Raw genomic sequence first — 13,797 nt, forward strand, 5'->3', positions numbered from 1 at the left:
TCTACAAAGTATGTGTGAGTTAGAATTTTTCTGAGGATTATATGTAAATTTATTTCAGGGATGACAAGATGCACGCCTTACCAGTTACATGGTCTTCAAGATAAACAAAACAAAACAAAACCCAACCCAACCTTCTTAAGCTTTCTTTTTTGATATCACCATGACAGTGTATTTTTCTCTCTGACTTATTTCTTGGAAACAGCTGAGTCATTTCTTGCTGAAGCTCGCCAAAATTTTCAGCCAATGGCATGGAGATTTTGATGCAAAGGTTTATAAGAAGCTGAAGTCAAGTTGTTTTAATGGGGAGTGGCAGGCAGCTGTACAGTATGGAATTCTGTGAGCCCAGAGTATAATACGCATATATGAAAACACAACCTTAATGTTAGATCGTCCAAGTAAATAGAACATGAAAGACTTTCATTCTGTTAAAGGAACGTGCAGTATTTTAAAACAATTTAATCATTTTTCACTAACAGTAACTGTGTTCATGTGGGTAAGCAAGGCTAGCATGTTAGATTTGCATCTATTATGGAAATCTGACCTTTCCTGGAAATCTGAGCAAGATAACAGATTTCATCTGGAGTGTAGAGTTTGTATCTGCCTTAGCACTGTAGCTGGAAGCTTTTCTGTTAGTAGCAGGCAACTGTTTTGCCATGAGTTGAGATTCCATATCATATACTCAGTAAGTATCTGTATTACAAAGGTTGTGTAAATTGAATTACACTAACACCACCTATGGATTCAGGCCTATCTTATTTGCATAACAAACGGTCTTACAAACAGTGTGCATACTGTACACTCAGCAATTAGGCTTTCTTTTCAATACTCTTGGTCGTTCATAAAAAGAGGGAAGGTTTTTTCTTTGGTGGTGGTGTTGCAAAGAAAAGCCGCTAATGAAGGAATGATGAATGGTCTGATTGTGTTGCTGTTTGTATAGTTTCACCTTCATTTGCATCAGTACCAGGCACAGATCCCAAGACTCATTTTTCAGTTTTCAGTGCTCCTCTTCTTTGGCCCCTGCCTCCACTAGAACCAACCAAACAAGCACATTTATCTTTGCCTCCTGGAATAGAGAATAGCAATATTTCCCTTCTTGCATCCTTGGGCCTACACGTGGTGGAATGTGTACCTCTCCTTGAGCACGTCTCCTGTCTTCAGTTGCAGGCTGATTTGGAAATCTGACACCAGCTGGAGGATACACAAAGTGTACTGGGAGCCATCGCTATACTTTCTCTCAGGAACACTTAATGCATCATCTCTAAGTGTGTATCCATTTCCTGCTCCAAGGAATGGAGCTCTTATTTAGTATCCTTTCCCAGCAGTTCCCACACTGTGTTTGGCACTGCAAAATAACTCCCCCCGACCCCAAAAACAGAGACAGCACACAGAGTGTCAAATTGCTTACATAGCAAACCCCTAAATGATTCAGATCAAAAGTCTGTGAGTCCATTCTGCAGAGCAAACAGTGGAGCAATCCCTCTCTCCCCGTAGCAGCAAATGAGTATACACAACCCGCATTTGACAAGTGACTCTTCAGTTCTGGAGTTCTTTGGTTCTTCCTATTTTTCCTGTCATTTTGAAAATGTATCAACTGCCAAAAAATAATGATTTTCTTTTTAAAAAAGAAAAAAAGAAAATGAAAGAATGTAGCCCTTTGTTTTCTATATCTGTTCAGGGAACAAGCTTCATTTGATTGAATGCCAGGGAGAGGATAATGCAATCTCCCATTAGGCTTGTTTGCATCTTTTTACAGGATGACAGTTTAAGTCTGCTGGCTACAGATGGCCTTTGACAACTGACAACACTTGCTGTTATGCCAGTGTATGACTTCATCTGTGTGACACTGCATGTGACTGCAGCTTTCTTCCTCTTTTGCTTGCAGAAACTATTCTCCATTCCAGTAGCACCAGAATAACAGAGGTTTCCCTTGCATAAAAGAACCATAAGCCTAAAACTGCACTGCTGCTTATGCTAGAAGACACTGGGAGCTGGAAAAAACAGTATTGTTGGAATCCATTTGTTTGAGGTTTTAACCGCCAAGTCTGAAGTTAACTTGGCCAAATTTGGTAAAGTGTCTTTGCAGCTTCATTACTTTTTTGAACCAACAGTTTCCAATTCTGTTAGGGTCCACCTGGCCATTTAATAGTTTCTGTAATATCTATCCCCCATGCACCAGAGTGCTTCCCAAGTAAAGAAACAGCAGGCTTTGCAGAGCTGTCCTGTTGTGGTGCAAACCCCGTGGACCTGTGCTGGAATTTGCAGAAGCAGTTTTTGTCTCCTCTGAGTCTTGGCAACCTCAGGGAATGCTACAACTTGAATGAATGAAGTCATCCATCATCTAGCAGTGACTGGAGTAGGTTGAACTGATTCCCATTCTGTCTTTTGCTTCAGAAGCAGGAGAAAAGTAAGGTTTATATTCTAGATTTTTCTTTTTACCACCTTTGAACAGGGCTCACAGTTTGCTCTATGGTTGGTAGCTATTATCTTTTCTTAATTTTTGTTATAACTGTTTCATCTAGGTCCTAGGGCCTACTCCAAGACAGCTAACTTAATATGGACTTTTAAAAAAGGGAAAAAAATACTTTTATCTTTTCATCAACATTTTTTCTGTTTATTGTTCTAGACAAACAGAGAGCTGAGATACACATACAATGGTATGGCTCATAGGCAGTGCATACATGTACTGTCAAAGTAGTCCGTCATAGGCCTGGGCTGGGGATGAAGTTTAGCAAATATTGGGCCTCATAATAGAAGATGATAGCCAAAAAGTTAAACACTGTACAGGAGCAAAACTCCAGTCCTAACAGAACATAGCAGTGGTGTTATCTGTCAGCACCTGAATTGCAGCTTGCTCTAGTAGACATGGAAGTACTTTGAATGCCAGGCATATGGCCTCTTAGTCTGTGAAACATAGTGCAGAAGGGACCACGAGCTTTCACTCTTCTAGGAAGTCCTCTGCTGTGTCTTGGAAGAGGGGATCTAGCTGGCTGTGGCAGAAGGAAATACTGGCTTGCAGGGGTAAATCAGTGTCCCCAGCTGGAGTAAGGCCTGATCGGTAGAGATGAAGATACTAGGAGTCATATTTTTCATTCTTTTTTATTTTTAATGGAACTGCAGGAAGCCTCCTCTGAACTGTATGGTACAAGCATTTCAAAGTCTTCATATTAGTCATTCAGTTTTAGCAAAATGATGTTTTTTCAATATCCAGGGAACAATGAAGAGTATATATAATAATCTCTATTTGTTCAAAGATCACTTTTCAAAGGTGATCCTGTCTTCACCTTGGAGTCACGCTCCTGTGAAATGCCACTGTCATGAGTCTGTGGACCATGCTAGAGAATAGGAAAATTAATATGTGCTTATCTGAAACTTTATTTTCTTTGAGTGATAATGTCCTTGAGTGTGGCCCACTGTCAAAAACAGTGGGTAGCCTAGGAGAGGAATGAAAATTAACATCCCAAGATTTGTATTTAGTATTACTTAGGAGAACCCTCCTTCTGCAGAGCATGAGGAAATTCCATAACAGCTTCAGAAGACAGTTTATTAAAATAAAATTGAACTATCCTGGATAAGTAAATTGCCTCAATTAGAGGGAAGTTTTGGAAACAAAGCATTCTGAGAAGCTGGTTCTGGCTCCAAACTGTAAGCAGGCTGAATTAGTTTTTGTCTGACAAATGAGTCACAGAATAAGTCTCTGACTCTCTTTACAAGATAACTTCTTCAAGTATTACTAGTAAAATGTTATATTCCCCACATCCTGCTAAGAAAGGGTGGGACAGATGCTGCAAATTTAAAACTTTGACACTTATCCCATCTGGTCATATGGTAATATAAGAGATGACGAAATAGAGGAATGACACCGACAAAAAGAATTTCTATCCCAGTTTCTTTAGTCATGTGGCAAACATGTTAGATGAACAATCAGGGTGACATCCAGTGTGTTGGAAGTGCTGAGTTATAGTTCCTGTACTGTTCTGAAATCCATCACCTCCTCTATCAGGCAGAGTGTTTGATCCCTTCAAACTGGCAGGCATGTGGCCAGCTAAATGTCGTCTCTGTTGTGATGCTCAAACCACCCTCTTCACAGACCTAGTTACCAAAATGTTGATTTTATTTCTATAGAGTCTCCTAATACAACTCCTCTTCCAAAAGATCTTGGATCAAAAAACTTGATTGCTTCTTGTGCCCTTGATCCTTCTGACTGTGGATGAATCTGTCTGCTTTTTTGTTCTGAGACTTAAGAACATGTGAATTTTCCCCTTGTTTAGCCTGATCTTTCTCTATCTAGTGATTGTGAAGTTGAGCCCTTGGAAAGGACAGAGAAGAATAGCAGCTGCTTGGCTGTGAGAAATCACTTCGGCTGGCAGTTTGTGAAAGAACACAGTCTGTTGACTGGTAGTGATATAAATATTCAGGACTGGATTGACAGTATGCAGGACATAAGCCTGCTGGGAATAGTGAAATTGAGACATGACTTCTTTCCTTCTTTTGTACTCCTTTTGTGAAGGCGTGAAGGGTGTCCAGCAACAAGTTTCTTTCCTTCCCCAGAATAAGCTGTTAGAGGACAAATCGAACTGAGCGGCGAGGAGTTTTTGTTGCTATTGTTTTCCACTTGGTTTCAACTTCTGCAAACAAAGCTAGAGCTGGTAAGTGATTATGGTTGAGATAGCTTGCTGGACCCTCCCAAAAGTGCTGAGTCTCAAGGCTGCTCTTGCTTCTCCTAGGCTGAAGAGAGGCTGCATGAATGACAGAGACCACATTGGTGTTGGCAGCATCGGGCCTTTTTTTTTTTGTAGTTCACCTCATTGCCTATCAGTTAGAGGCTTGATGCATAAGATAATTAATTTCAGTGATGGTGAAGAAGCAGCTCTCAGTGGCAGGGGGCTGCATTTAAAGGCTAATTAATATGGTGACATCAGTACTGAGGAATGTTATTTGCAGTCAAATGTGGCCAAAGAGACCAATGGTTCTACTCCAAGACATAACCATTTAAAAAAAAAAAAAGAGAGAGAGAGTTAAATAGCTTTCTAGCATACATATTCCCAGAACTTTAAAACTGATCATTAGAGCCCTTTATAACTTATCCACTCTTGGGTCAGATGAAACCAGTATGATTACTTAGAAGCACTCATAATATCCAGGTGGGATGAATATTAGATCTAAGCTAAGAAGCTGCAATTCTGCTTATCGATAGACCTAAAACTGCATCAGGTTTGAGATTTTCCCAATAATATAGAATAGGACCTAGATCTGTTTGTATGTATTTTGTAGTTGCATGTGAAGCAGAACCATTTTGTCTATGTACTTATATTTATGCCCTTTATTTCCCCTTTTCTTTTTGGGCATTTTTGTGTACACAGCAGGAGCGCACCTGAGACAAGCTCTGAAAATTGTTGGGTAATCTGCAGGCAAAAAGCATAGTAGGGGAAATGCACGAGAGGAAAACTACCAGATTGTGAAAGGAAACCAAGACTGACTTTTTGCTTTGTTCTTATTGATACATGCTGTTTCTACTTCACATTCTTACGTTGCTGAGAAACCCTGTCATCTGCAAACAAAAACAGCTCATGCAGTATAGAGCTGAGTGTGTGCAGAATGTAAAGAGGGAGATATCTGTAGTCAGCCTACAAGAGCTTGCCACATTATTGCCATACACACAAAAAGTTACTTACTTGTTGGCACTAGATTTACCGTCCTGAGAGGCAACCTTTCTGCAGTTAATATATTTTATGTCAAGAAGTTTTTCTGTAGTAAAACTTTTCTTAAGTAGTAAATAAAAAGCTAGCATTAAGTTATGAATTATGTTCCAAAGCATCAGTCAATATTGTATTAAAATTAGAGCATGTGGGATTACTGCTGTATTATGTAGTTATTATGTACTGCTATATATAACCAGGAACACCTGACTCAGGGTTACTGAATATTTCTCCATACCCTTGAAAAGACAAGTAGTTTTAGTACTAGATTTAGCAAATTCTTGCAGAATATCTCTAGTTAATATTTTACTGAGAATATAATTTGATCCTGTAGTATCTTTAACGTGGTTTTCTGTCCATTTTTGTGTGTCCTGTCATCCCTTCATTAACTCTCAGGATGAAAAAAAGAGGCTCAGTTGTGGATTCCTTTCTGAGCTGTTCACCAGCATTTACCCAGTAAGGGCTAAGTCTGCCCTTGGATTTTCAGAAGTGTGGCCCTAACTAGGAAATGCTAAGACTGCAGGATTATATCTGAAATAAAAATTTGGTCCCAGTGGTGGAATAACAGAACATTTTCTCAGCCAAAGCTGCTTAGTCAGACAACCTGAGAGTAATGGACTGGCTATATTTGTATTGCTGCAGTGACACATTGCAAGACTCAAACCAAGAGGGCACAGCTGGCTCAAGATCCCTAATCGAAGATATTCATGGTAATGAAGCATTGTCAACAGTAAGCTGGTGGTGGGCAGATGGCAGTGCACAGACTGCTGCGAGGGGTCTCCTCACATTCAAATTCCCCATTATATCTGCAGGGGTCTTCTGTCCTTAATAGGGGACTTGGAGTTGGGCTTAATGGGCTCTGACTAATGACTAAAAAGGAAAAAAGATGAAGAATTAGCTCCTTTGTGATTTTCCTTTCTTTCTTTCACCCATCCTTGACAGGCTGTAAATGGATTTTCTGTAGCTGCTACATTTCACTGGGAAAATCAGCACGGTATCTTTTTAGATGATCAGTCATTATCAATAGGGTTTGTGCTCAGCTCTTGCGCTCTAACTATGTGAGACCAAGAGGTAACAGGGAGACCTTTCAGTTACCAAGTGAGAATTCCTACTGGGGTGTCTATGGGAAAAAATTGCCCCAACACTGTTCATCCCCAAGGCAGTAACAAGACATGGCTAGCTTCATTGCTTGTGACCTACCAGGCTCTGGACACTTAGTTTCTGCAACCATCATGACTACCTGGCTCCTCTTTAAGCAGCTACAACTGTGCACACTCAAACATGCCATGTAAACATCATGGAGAGAGGAGACTGCAAACCCTCACGTTTTTGACATTGTTTTAGCCCACCATCTGCATTTTTAGAAGGCTTCAGATTTCCAGATATTCATGATATAGAATATGTAAAACAAACAGCTTTTTTGTTGATAAGGTTAAGAAGTGTAAAATTTTAGTTTATCTTTCAGGCTTAGCAAGTAATTCCAACTTCAAGGAAAACTGTGGAGTAAGTTCCCTGATGTCCCATGTTTGCACTCTATTTGCAGAGAGCTTGGCATACGCGATGTCACAGTGTTTGTAGGAAGTGTTGGGTCAATATTTCATTTTCGAGGTCTTGAAAAAAGAATGAGGGAGATTCATGAACTGAGAATACTGCTGTCTATATAGGGAAAAAAAAGAAACCCTTACAATTCAATTAGGAAAAAAGCCTGTCCATATCAACAGTACGTCCTTATTTCAGTGAGGCTATAAGGCAGGAAAGGGAAACCCTTTTAATACAGGTAAGCTTTTTTCAAAGCTGAAGAACCTGAGAAGATTTGGCTTTTTTCAAAGTATATGGAGTCCCCAAACAGGTGCAGCCATCAACTTCTTCCAAAAGCCCAGTATGGTTATGCCGCTACCCTGTGGTGAAAGACAGAATGCAGAGATTATTCAATTGGGGATTCCTACCGGGGTATCTATGGGAAGAAATTGCCCCAGTGCCAGTTTTAAAAATGTGCTTTGGCAGGTGAAAATGTGTGAAGGACAATGGGGGATGGAAAAGAGAAACCTACTTTCACAGAAGGGTAAACGTATAGACAATTTAAGCTACAGTTTTCGGCTTAGTACATCTCAAATATTTGAGAGAACTGTACATGGCGTAGAGCTGAGCGATATCCTGGTGTGTGTGAATTTTTTTTTAACAAAAAAAATTACATTTGTGAATGGTCTGTGATAAGCTTCTTGTCAGTTTGAAGCTCAATCCAAAGAAGTATGTTTTGTTTTGCGAGGAGGTGATTAACTCTGAGCATGCTGCAAGTGAGAGTTTCCCCTGACCAAAACTTGAAGTGGCGCAATGCCCATCAGCTGCTTGGACTCTCACAGATATGTGAAGGTTTAAAAAGGAGCTATTATCGAAAGCTTATCTGTGGTTTGCCAGCGTTGCAAAGGCATCACATAGGTTAGCTGAGAAAGAAAAGTCATTTCAGCACTCTTCAGAGCATGACTTGGTATTTTCAGAGCTGAAAAAATCTTCTTATGACTGCTTCTTCTTTGGCTTATGCTTATATATCCTTTTCTGAAAGGATTCAGATGCTAGTGCTTATGGTTTGAAGACTTCATTGGTCTAAGAACATAAATGTTGGTAGCCTACATAGAATGAGTGATATGTAAAACTTTATACAGTATGGAGTGATCTTACCCAATTGTGAAGACACAAGTATTTATAGATTGCACAATGGCTTAAGTTGCCTGGAAGATAACAAAATCTGTAAATATCGATGGTTTGGAAGTGGCCTCCCAGAGCACTCGCTTTCAATAGGTAGGCCGCACTTGACGGAAAGCATCAAACAGCTTTGAGCTGTCATTCTTCCCTACCTTCCTTCCCTCTTCCACCAAGCTGTATCTATATGCACAAAGCAGTATGACTTTTCATTATCATCTCTCTTGGCACTGAATAAGAAATCCACAGTCTTAAACAATAAATTGACTTGGTTTAACTCGGTGACATACGGAGATAAATTTTATGTTTACAAAGGAAGGCAAGTAGTAGATAGAAAATGAATTCTGCTGTTTACTACTCTAGAAGTAAACCAGAAAGAACAGTAAAGCATGTTGTAGTATAGAATAGTGCCTTGTGTGTGTCTGTAAGGTGGTGAAGTCAAGGTATGAAGATTTAGTGTCTGTGGAACTCAGTGGAAAGATTCTCTAAGGAGTTGGGGTAGTCTGGAATCTAAGGCTGGGGGAGAAGATGTGATGTCACCTCAAGGCTGTGTGTCCTCTTTACTATCCAACAAAGAATTTCATCACTATTTCCCAAAATAAAACATTCAAATATGTTTTTGTTTAAAAACCATAAAAAAATAGAAGGAAACAAGCATAGAAAGATGGAAATAGATATAGAGGAGAAGGGGAAGATGATGTGGACCAAAGGGAATGAAGGCAGAGAGTGTTGAAGTGAGATCAGAAGTTGCTTTTAGAAAGTTTTCATTTTGAGGATTTGGATGTATGATTTTAAAAAAGAATTTGACTCCTGTGTAAAGAAAAGAAACAGAAAGAAGGCAGATGTATTTAGTAAGTCATGGCTAGGGATCGGCTATTGTTCCTTCCCCAAAGGAACCTATTTGGATGTTTTGTTTTATTGTGGGAAGTTGCAAAGCACACTTTGAACTCAGCATTGATGTAGCAAAGAAAGTTTGAGGTAGCAGAGAAGGCTACTTCCTCAGAAAATGTAATGACTCAGAAGTGACAGCAGCAGAATGACTCCCAGTGAGGATCAGTTACTCAGCATCATTGTGTGACTGGGCTAAATCAGTTCCCTGACACCATTTTCAGAGATCTGCTGGCAAAAGCTCAAACCGGAGAAGGCTCTGCTGTAGCTGTCAAAGGCAAGAATGGTTTGTGAGGTAATATATGCTGTAGCTGACTGAAAGATGACAACGCATTCCAGTTTTGGGGTATTTCTTTTCAAAGCTGTTGTGTGATGTCTCCCAATAATAGTACAGAACTGAAGAGGCTGTTCTAGGCTCACTCTTCTGGACTTTGCTCTGTTTGCATTTACAGTTAGCAATTCTGCTTCTCCACAAGAAATAAGCATATTAACATGGACAAGCATAAAAATATAGAAAAATCCTGAAGGCAGTTACATCCAGTTGGCCTAAATTACACAGGTTAATTAACGTAATTGAGGTTTGCTGGTTTATTGTAGCTGAGGATCTGGCCAAAATAAGTACAGCGTGTAGCACAATTGTCATGTACCTTCAATTAACAGAAAATTAGAAACACTTGTAATTGCTAGTATATCTGGTAAATAACTGAAATAGCCTCAATCATTCATTTCTATTTGAACTCCATCTGTAAGAAGCAATGGCAGATTTTCTGAATCAGATATGTAAAATCACTCTGATAGCTTTTGTTCAGCCATGAAATGAGACATTTAAGCGATGTAGATCACCCAGCATTTTGATAACATGAAATAATGAAGTGGTAAAATGCTCTTAGTACCCTACAAATTGGTGATAATGGAAGTCAATTACCTTGGTTGAAAAGTGCTTAATGGACAGCTTAAGATAGGTTTCATTTGTTTGGGAGGTTATTGAGATGTTTATTGTATTGTACAGATAAGAGAGTTTTGGTCAAAAACTTTGAAAAAAATATGCTCATCAGAATCCTTATTAATGTAGCCTTGATTCTGTGTAATAAGGTAGTCCAGTTTGAGCTTGAAAACCACATTTCCAGCATTCATACAATTCTGCAGCTTGGATGAGTCAAAGAGATTAAGCATTTGTCACCTCTAACCTGTCATATCTCAACAGGGATGTTCAGTGTAATGCCACAATTCCTGGGGAAAAAACCAAAACAAAACCAAAAAACAAACTCCAAAAAAACCCAGACCAAAAAAGTCACCATGACAGCTTACCTTAACTGAAGGACTAACTCATTATTGTTGTTAGCCTTCCTGAGCGAAATTTGTGTGTACAACCAATGTTAATGTAAATGCTCCTTAATAAGAGCTCTGTGCCTCTCTGTGTCAGCTTCCACCATGGGGAGAGTTCAAAAGGAAGGAGAATATCCAGGGGGAGCTTTTGGAGAGCAGGAAGACTGTCCAGGGACTTACTGTCTAGGGAGACTATCTTTCAATCAGGCTTGGAAAGATATTTCCAATAGCTAGCAACAGGTTTGCCTCTTTTTCAATGAATGTAAACAATTTCTACTTCCAACAGGGAGACCAGACACAATTTGCTTTCTATTTTTAGCCTAAGTCATAATTTTGTTTTGGGGCAGGTTCAGGTACATAGACTACATACACAGGCTAAACAAAGGAGACAACGAACAGTGCCAAAAGAGCAAGATGAAAGTTCCTGAAACAAAAATCAGTCTTTTTCAGACAGGCTTTAATTTCATTTTGGAACAAGGAAAGGACAAAAATTACCTATGATGTCCACTACTGGTAGGGGGAGAGAAAGGAAAGAATGAGCGTCGCGGAAATGAACAAGAATAATTTTAGTCATGTCCATGAATGTTTTTTTTTCCCCAAACAGAAAATATTCATTTTTAAGTGTCTCAGTTTACCCACTAGCTGCTCCCTTCAGTACTTTCACTTTCTATGGCAGTACTTTCACTGATCGTTTCTACAGTTGGACATTCCACATTTCTTCTTTCTGTCTAGAGATAAATACTGAATATCTTACAGTTCAGATGGTTGCTGTCCAGCTTAAAAGTGGGAAAGCAGTAATTACTGAATTGTTAATTTTATTTGGTCAGAATTTAGTGAAATAATTCTCTGCCTAACTTGCTGCTTGAAATTTTTTATGCTTGAAAAATAGTTTGAATTGAAGGATTATATCATGCAGTGTGCTTGACTGCTGTGAATCCAGTCCCTATTAAAGGTTTCTACCCATCCATCTTCTCTGTTCCTCTTTAACATAACAAATATTAAACAAGATCACATTTGGAAAAGTCTGAAGTTGTGATATCTTTCAATGATACTTAGGTATTCTTGGATTTCTGGTATCGTACTAGGGCTAATTCTACAGTCCCTTGGGGCCGTACAAAAATAATGGGAGTAGGTGTTTCAGCAAGTTCTCAGGGTTAATTCCTGAAAATCAGGTCCTCTCTTTGGAGCTAATTCTTTATGCACCTAAGTATTGCTCTTAAGCAACACAGGCTTATTTCCTTGAGTAAAAATCACATGTACAGGTGAGGCTTGTTGAATATTTTTGGCTTCTGTGTAAACATGAAGCAATGTAAATCAAACTAGGCTGTAAATATTTTTCATTGCTGTTGCAATCTTGTTGCTTCAATACACAAACAGTAAAATACAATTTAGGGGAAGCTAGAAACTTAATAATAAGATTTATTGAAATATTTACCAATGCAAAGGCCCAATCTTGATATCTTGGTAATGATGTAAATTACTAAAGCCTAATGTAAGTATCTGCTAGATGTGTGAAGCCTGGAAATAAATCATTTTGCATTTATGAAGTCAGAGGAAATACATTTGGCATAACCTGTTTCATAAAAATTTAATACAGATCACTGCCTGACAGCCTGGTTTATCCTGTGTGTATTAAAGACAATTCCAGTGTTTTTGTACTGAGTGCTATCATCTTTTTGGCTGAAGTCCGCAACATTTATACACATGAATTACTTTGTTTATGTGAATACTTTTACTGAACTCATGCATGTAAAAATATTTTCAGCGTGGAGCCTTGGTCAGTGTAAATTCTTCAGAGAAGTGATTATAATGCCTAGTTTTTGGCTCTAGTGTAACAGAAATGATACTTTAAACATATATCAGAAATATATTTATAAAAACTTCAGTGGCAAATACTCTCTCTAAAATGTGTTTCGAGAAAAGACATATGGCTTACTAACCATTAAGAAGAAATTTACAGGAGTGTAAATACATTGGATTTATGTATGTTGGGAGACAAAATTTAAATTTTTCAGATAAACTTGTCTGCGTGGTCATGCTACATGTATTTAGGAAAAGGGAGATTTTTCTTTTAACTGACTGCATTTGAAAAGAAATTTATTGCCAAGGTTGTGGGCCAAATAAAATCTGGTATCAGTCTTCATAATCCTGTTGATTTCAGTTGAATTGCATATGGTAAATCAGGTTTGGACCACTTAACTATCAACAATTTGTTGATCTTTTTTAGAAAAGATCAAATTTAAGTCTAGTTGTGATCAAGCAAATTTCTACTGAGGTTAGGCTCATACCAACTAATTTCAGACTGTGTCAGCCGTTGACCCAATTTTTTTACATAATGGGATACTTAAAGGAGTAGATATTGGTCTTTCCGTGGATGCATGGGAACATTCAAATATATTCTGCCATTGGCCAAAAATCTTGGGCCAAATCTTCCATGTTAGTTAAATATATCTGGATGAAGTTATAAAGTCAGATTAGTACTTTACACTACTGAAGAAGTTTCACCAATATAGTAATTGAAATGTGTTTGGCTGCCTAGGATTTTCTGCTGCAACATCTGTCTTACTGAAATCTCTCCTAATACAGAGAAAAACTACTGATTCAGGTAAGAATGCTGATTTTTTTTTCTTGAACCATTGAAGTGTAGGCATTCAGAGACATCTTGTAATTCGTACTTTCTAACTGTGCTATACAGCGTAAAGGCCTTCAGAAGCATCTTTCTGTGCCAGGATGGAGTTCACTTTGCATGCCTTGCTTTATTAAATGCGAGTAGCACACCAGCACTAGAAATGCCTGGCTGATAAGCTGATGCACTTTTTATCTACTTGGAGCCTGACTGACATCTTTGAACACTGTTGTATCTAAACAGCTTGAATATGTGACCTCATTCCTTAAATACCATCACTTGAACAGCTCTTGTTGCTAAAATAAAAGCAGTGTTGATTCTCTGTTGTGAAAACTCCTACAGACCCTCTGACAAGCGCAAACTAAACCACACCTTCTACTATGATAAAAATGATTGCTTATTTCTAGCAATTACAGTGTACCTGTAGCAGCAATTACTGTGAAGGTATCGCTTGCGGTTTTTATCACATTCACTTTATGTTAACCTGTGACTGTCACAGAAAGCTCTGGCACATGGAATAAGACTAGGAAACAGACCTCAAGGAAAATTATCTCGGAAAGGTAA

This window comes from Ciconia boyciana, chromosome 3 (assembly GCF_034638445.1).
Source record: "Ciconia boyciana chromosome 3, ASM3463844v1, whole genome shotgun sequence".
Lineage (NCBI taxonomy): Eukaryota > Metazoa > Chordata > Aves > Ciconiiformes > Ciconiidae > Ciconia > Ciconia boyciana.